This window comes from Zonotrichia leucophrys, chromosome 2 (assembly GCF_028769735.1).
Source record: "Zonotrichia leucophrys gambelii isolate GWCS_2022_RI chromosome 2, RI_Zleu_2.0, whole genome shotgun sequence".
Taxonomy (NCBI): Eukaryota; Metazoa; Chordata; class Aves; order Passeriformes; family Passerellidae; genus Zonotrichia; species Zonotrichia leucophrys.
Window position 1 is genome coordinate 144,621,219 of NC_088171.1, and position 7,171 is coordinate 144,628,389.

A 7,171-nucleotide genomic window follows, 5' to 3' on the forward strand; every position below is an offset into this window, starting at 1 on the left:
GATGGGGAGGTCCAGGCACCATCCCCATTGGGAGGTGTTTCTTCCTGGAGTGCATCCAGCAGCTCCCACTGAGAGCCCTTAAACAAGAGCAAAGCCTGAACAGAGCCTGAGGATGGGTAATCCATACACTGAAACACTCTGTTGAGCAGGTTGTGGAGTTTCCTGCCCAAGCACAAGAGGAAATACCTGACTACTCAAACATTACTACCTCCTTTGGAAACCATAACCTTTGCTCTCAGCTGTGCTTTGATCTGTGAGTATCTACCTTGAAATCCCAATCCTCCCAGTCTGGAAAGCTCAGCCCCTGATACATCTGGCCACTGCCATCACATCATCTTTCAGAAGAGAAGTTTTCAAGACCAAAGGCATCCAAACAGATAATTCATAATATTCAAATTTCACATACAGCCTGGGCTGCTGGAGACTACCACTGATGGCAAAAACCTTATGCAAGCTATCAGTAAAGTGAGGGTGCAAGGATTTTAAGTCAAGTGGGGGCCACTGGTGGTCAGAAAACACAAATCAAGGTGGCACAAGACTCCAGAAAACCTTCTGTTCCTTCAGATCTCCCAGCCAAATATTTTAAAGCAGTTGATAAATAATTCCTGGTGCAGAAATGTTCTTTCCTTCAGAAGACAGCAGAAAGTGCAGATTGTATTTAAGAAAGACACAGAGGCTCTTTTTTTTTTTTCCAGGAGAATTTCAAATATCTGCTGACACCCTCAGGCAGAAAGGCAGATTTTCTTTCAGTTTTAAAAGCATATGCTCTCTCTCTCTAAAAAAAAACCCAAATGAAAACACCCTTCATCCAAAGCAATTGAGGAGGGCTGTTGTCTAATTTTATACAACTCAGCTGCAAAAAATATCTAAAAGTAACTAATCTGCAATATCTAGTACTCAGAACTGTAAATAACAGGCCACAGCCTATAACAGAAATCTGAAATATGCTTTATTTTGCTTCTTTGCACTTGGTTCTCTAGAGTTTTGTACCTCTATAAAATTTCTTCTTTCCCTAGACAGTAAATATTCTCAGAGTAAGAGCTCAGAAGGCCCAGAGCAAGCTTGGGGAACTGCTGAAATTCAAGCAGTAGGTTCTGCCTTCTCCAGGAGTAAGAGAAAACCAGGAAGCCAAGGGGCAGAATGGCTCCATGTGCAAACAGCAGCAATAGGGCTGCTCTGTTCCTGTCACCCTGGTCCTGGCCCTGGGCACCACAAAGGTCTGACCACATCATGCTGATGTCACCCAGAGTCCCATCCTCAGCCTCCTGCTTCTTTCTGGAGTGACAGCTATGTGTGATTAGGTAGGAGTTTGTGTACACATTTAAAAATAAGTTTCTTCTCCTGCAAAATTTAAAAGGAAAAAAAAAATGGGAGGAAGAAAGGAGAAAGCTATTTATTCCAGTATCATTATCTTAATTTGGTTTACCTCTCCTTGGTGAGATATTTTGCATTTCTGAGGCTTGTTTGAATCTTCAGCAACCTCATTTCCATGTTCTTCACTGCTGAAAGGAAACAATAGGGACTCTGCTCAGTTCTCATTCAGATTTGCCATGCTATTTTCTGGTGGAGGTGATTTACCAGACAAGTAAACTGTCTGTTACTGTACACACAAAAGTTTTCAGTTTTGCTGTGATCCTACATTTAGCAGGAATTAATTCAGTGATCCAAATGTACTGGAGCTGGGGTCATCTCCTCTCATGTTACCAACACAAGACCATTTGAAAAAGGCTTCTTTACAAACTACCAAAAAACACAGAGTTACCACATATTTTTCTCTCTCTATTTAATATATATCTCATAACATTTGCTCTGGCTGGAATTTTTCTCCAAGGATATTGTCTTGCTCCAAGAAGTAAGTGCCAAGTTGCCATGTGCAAGTGTCTCCCATTGACTTATGGATGCAGACTCCAACAGCGAAGGTCACACAGGAGGTGATAAGAGGATAAGAAGATTGTTACAAGACAGCATATAAAGTTGTTGTTTTTTTTTTTTTCCCTTGGAAGAGGAATTATTCATTAGAAGTGAAGAAAAAGTGAGCAGAGGAAAATTAAGAAAAGTTTTTCTCAATGGATTGAAATCACTTCAGGCCAGACTGCACCAGCCAGAGGGAAATTTCAGTGCAGAAATGACAAACATAAAGAGCATAAATGCATTTCTGCAGATTGAAAACTTGATCTTCGCAGCTCCTCCTTCGGGTTTCCAAATGTTCTTTGGAGGGTTTTGTTGTTTGTGGAGGGAGTTTTCAAACAGGGAGCTAGATTTGAACAGTAATCCTCTCATAACCAATCCTGGTCTCCTTTCTTGCCCTTCCCCATCTTTAAGGAACAGCCCCAGGTAGTCCTCACAGTCATCAACACTCAGTCTCAGAAACTTGACCTCATACATCAGGGAACAGGAAAGCAATATCAAACAGAAGAGGAACTCTCAGACACTTGGGGAATATTTGAGAGGCTGATGTGATTTGCTCAGTGGAGGCACCCACCTGGAGTTAGCCCACAGCACTTCCCCACAGGAAGAGGTGCTTTTAGGGAAAGGTGCTTTTAAAGAGGAGGTGCCCTGAACTCACTCAGTTGCCAGAAGTGATGTAGCTGTTACCTATTGTCAGTGGTGAGATGTCTCCTAAAGTCATGAGTCAGGACCCCTCTGCTGAACTGAGATTTGCAGCAAATCCTGTTTCAGTACAGCAGGTACAGCAATGATTGAGATTTCATCTGAACAAAAGTGAAAAACAATACACAAAGAAAAGCCCTCAAATGTGTGAATGGGAAGAAGGGTATGACTGGGAGGACCAGCATCATTAGGTATCTGCATGAAGTCCAAATGAAATTTTAGTCCCTTATTGCCAGTGAAGCATTCAAAGTCAGACAGGATGACAAGGACAATTATGTTCCTGCAGCTCTCACTCCAGTGAGACATTCAACTGCAAGAACAGCTGATAGCAACTATTGGATGAGGAAACCTGATTGAAACATTGAGACTGAGACACAATTAGAAGTATCACTTTGTATTGGTCTGAAGAAAAATGCAGTGGTATAAAATTCTGCCTGTTCTTCTGCATCCAGTAGACAAATAGAGGTTTCAGCAGGAAAAGAAAAATAAGGGAGCATTGTAAGGGGAAACCCTTAGGGAAGGTATAGCAGTGCAAAGAATTACTTGACAACATCCAAGAAATAAATGCACTGAAAAACAGAGGAAGGTTTGTCTGAGGGGTTCATTTGCACAGTGAGTTACTTTTTAAAACTTGTGCTCTTTTTAGCCAAATCTGACTCTCTCTTTAGTTCAAGATGGAAGGGAGGGGGAAGGGGAGGAAGGAAAAGAATCTAGCAGAGAAAGAGAAAAGAAAGAATAAAACCAAAGATGTAAATTCAAACCAAAATCCAAGACTAGGTTGAAAGGTTAATGAATGCACATAGCTCAAATGTGGGGTGCTGCATATTGAAAACTAGAAATCATGTTGAACAAGGGAGTAATCAAGAAAGGAAGGAAAAGGAACACATTGGGCCATGGCAGAGGCACAATTAAACTCACTTGATGTACGTCCAATGCTTTTTCATAGAGATCCATCCAGTGCAAATGAGGTCCATAATTGGAAAATATGATTTGCCACCTCTCTTTCTTTCCCTACTAAAAACATTTCTGCTGTTTTCATTTTTGTAGAATCAGCTTGTACAAATATTTCTAGTTTTATATAGCCAGATTTAATCCAATAGCTTCCCTCCAAGTGCTCTCAGAGCCCAAGGTGAAATCAGCAATGCTGCACAAAGTGCCATTGCCAATGACCACAGCCCAAGAGCTTGGGGCGTCGGTGGCCAAGGACCAAGCAGTGCTCCCATATTGTATTTGTTGGGAATGTCCCAACGAAGGCAGGAATGATGAATCTGACTCCATATTCTCAGAAGGCTAATTTATTACTAATTTACTAACTACTAATTTATAATACTATATTAAAAAATACTATACTATACTAAAGAATACAGAAAAGATACTTACTGAATGCTAAAAAGACAATAATGAAAACTTGTGACTCTTTCCAGAGTCTCAACACAGCTTGGCCCCAATTGGCCAATAAGTCAAAAACAACTCACACCAGGATTCAATGAAACAATCACCTGTGGGTGAACAATCTCCAAACACATTCCACATGAGCACAACACAGGAGAAGCAAATGAGATAAGAATTGTTTTCTTTTTTTCTGAGGCTTCTCAGCTTCATAGGAGAAAAATCCTGGGCAAAGGGATTTTTTCAGAGAGTGTGAATGCTACACTCCCTGACAGGTTCATGAATGGACATCAGCAGAACTGAGGGCCTATAAACCAACCTCCAATGCTACAGGAAAAACAGTGAGGAGCTTGCAGGATTTGACCAGCTTGTTCAGCAGGCCTGCACAAGTGCTCTGCACTGCAGAGAAAGAACTTCAGAGCAGGGAAAGTTTGGAATTTATGCTAAAAGTGGGAGCCAGGCATGTTGTACCTCAATGCAAGTACCTGGCCATATCTGGCATTCTGGGACTTAGAGAAGCTGAATCTGGTTTCCATGTGAAGTTTCATTTCCAGCCCATGAAACCACAAAGAGAATGGTTGACAGAAGTGTGCAAGGAAGATGCAGCCTTCCCTACTGGCATCACCTGGGGCACACACTCTGCAGCACACTGTGGAGAGGGTGAAGCCTTTCTTCCTCCCAGCTCCTGGTTAAAAGGCTTTGGATGCTTCCAGCCTGAGAAGTTGCCTCTGGACTTTCCTTAGACGTTGCAGTATGACATTCAAGGAATGTGAAACTGTATTTTTATTTTCCAGTCACACTAAAAGAACTTAAGCATAGGTCAAGACATGGTAAGCTGACAGAATGATCTCATTAAATAATAATCTTTTTCAGTAACAGTTATGCAGAATCTCAAAAATCTCTCTTTTCACTGCTTCTTTCCTTCTGTTTTTTAATAGTATTTTAAAAAGTCAAACAAATAATTAGAGGACAAATCCATATGTCTGGTATAACTGGAGATTTCTGAACTTAATATGATCAGGGTTCTTATTTGTTTGACCCATAGAGCCTGGCTGCTTCTTAGCTGTGGATTATGGTCTGTCATAGAAAAAGCAGCTTTTGTCAGCTTTAAACTGAAAGAAGTTTCTCAGGTGAGTATTTTTAATCTGAAAAAATCTGGAAACCAGTAAAAGTATTTGGCTTGAAGAAGAGGAGTTGGAATGTGTTTTGGTGCAATAAACAGTTGGAGACCTCATTAAATTCTCTGGGAGACAGAGACTGGCAGAGCTCACATGTTCTGCATGAGGTCTGGATTTTATTAGACTACATGCTGTGGACCTGTCATATTCAATAAAATGAGACTTTGGTTTCTATTTGTTTCTTAATTAAAGTGTTTCTTAGGAAAACCTGCTCCCTAAAATATGATACCAGTAAAATAAAAAAATACTATCTAACCATAAATGGTCAGTGCCAAGTGACTTGCCTAAAGCAATAGTAAAACCCAGAAGGAAAAATGCATTTCACTCTTTCAGAGCTCATATTCCTGTTTTGTTTTTTTAAAAATCTACCTTGTTGTAACACATTTTCAACACCCAGTTCCTGCCTAGGGTACTGGTCAGGGTCTCAGTGCCATAAGGTTTTCAGTATAAGTGGATACTATGTAGTCATACAAGAGAAAGGAAAGTGAAGAAACAAATAATGTGTTTCCTTTACTTTTTTAAACTGGAAAAAAAAAAGAGTCAAGACAAACATCTGATGACTCTGCATGAGTTTAAAAAAATTCCAGAAAAAGCAAAGAGAAAGGTCACCTTCATAGCTCAGGATGTGCTTTGTAGTAAAGGTTTTGCCCTGGGATTTTCTCCTTCAGATAAAGTCAAAGAAAACAAAGAAAACAACCTTCAGTGTGAAGCTGGCAAGCATATCCATAAATGTGCACGTTGCTTCCAAATCTAGGTGGATAAAGCAGAAAAAAAAAAATTGGGATTGTTGAAAACAGATTAGAGGCTGCCCTGGGGAAGGTCAAGCACAAGGACTGGACAAACCCTGACAGGCAGAGGGACCTTTACTCACTCCCAGAGCAACTATACAGTTTCCTGCTAAAACATTAAGTTACACTGCTAAAATTATGTGGTTTCAAGGTCTGAAAGGGGCTATTAGTCTTCTCAGTAAGTAAATAGACTCAAAGAAACCTGCCTGAAACAAAGTGTTATTAAACACATTACACAGAGTATCTTTAAAGAGCTTACTTTTTAAAATGGGGAGATGATAGATCATCATCCACATAAGCAAAATAAAAACCCCAAAATGATGTACAAAGTATCCAAGAGTAAACAGCAAAACAATTTTTTTAATCTGTAGGGCTTTTTTTTTTAGTTTATTTCTTCTTGTATGACTCCCACATCAGTAAAACAGCCCTGAAAATGAATCAGCAGTATTAACTCCCTTGGCAATGATGTGCTGTGAGGGGCAAGTTCTCCTTTCTCATGTATAGTTACGAAGTGCATTTTTTTTTTCTCTTTTATACTGAACATGCTGCTCTTTGTCCTCACCAGGAGGGAAACAAACAAACAAACAAACAAATCCAACCAATAAACCAAAAGTAAAACCCCAAACCTGAAAGCCCAAGTGAAGTCAGAATTTAATTCTCTATTAATAAAGGAGGGCATTGGAGTCTGTTAAGAGACTGGGGAGTGTGTATGAAGAAAAGGTCCCTTAAGTGCCAACCTAACAATTCCATAGAGCTTTTTCCATGCAAGTTCTGGAAAGAAGCTTTATTAAATGATTTACTTGTCCTTTAGACATGGCACTTACCTTAGGAGAATCTGGCTGGAGGCTGTCTGCAGCCTGCTGTTAAAAACACTGCCTTGTGCCAAGACAGGAGTGCAGGAAGAGATCCAGAGAAATTCAGTTTCGTCTGGGCATTTTGAGGTGGTTTACTTTGCTCAGAATGAGCTTTTATCAGCAGTGCAGTTACTGCAAACACTCACTGGGCTCAGTCTGGCACTGTTGGGTCTGGTGGCACCACTGTGAGGAGCTTTGTGAGTGGGGAGCTGCCTGTGCCTGGTTTTTATCCAGACCTGATGGTATCTCCAGTATTGCTTAAAGCACAACTAATGCTGCAACTACCATCCTGCTGTGCTACTCTGGGTTTGCCATTCCTCTCACATCCTCCTTCCCTAGAGCATATCCAAGT

The 7,171-nt window shown here is 40.6% G+C and overlaps 1 long non-coding RNA gene across 1 annotated transcript; it reads right to left on the reverse strand.

Annotated features, from left to right (window-relative positions):
* Positions 1–953: 953 nt before the first annotated feature.
* On the reverse strand, positions 954–4,028 carry LOC135443402 (uncharacterized). Its single transcript, XR_010439012.1, has 3 exons — positions 3,991–4,028; positions 1,427–1,502; positions 954–1,341 (listed from the first exon to the last, which is right to left on the reverse strand). It is a non-coding gene; the product is annotated as an uncharacterized LOC135443402 (long non-coding RNA).
* Between the last annotated feature and the right edge of the window lie 3,143 nt (positions 4,029–7,171).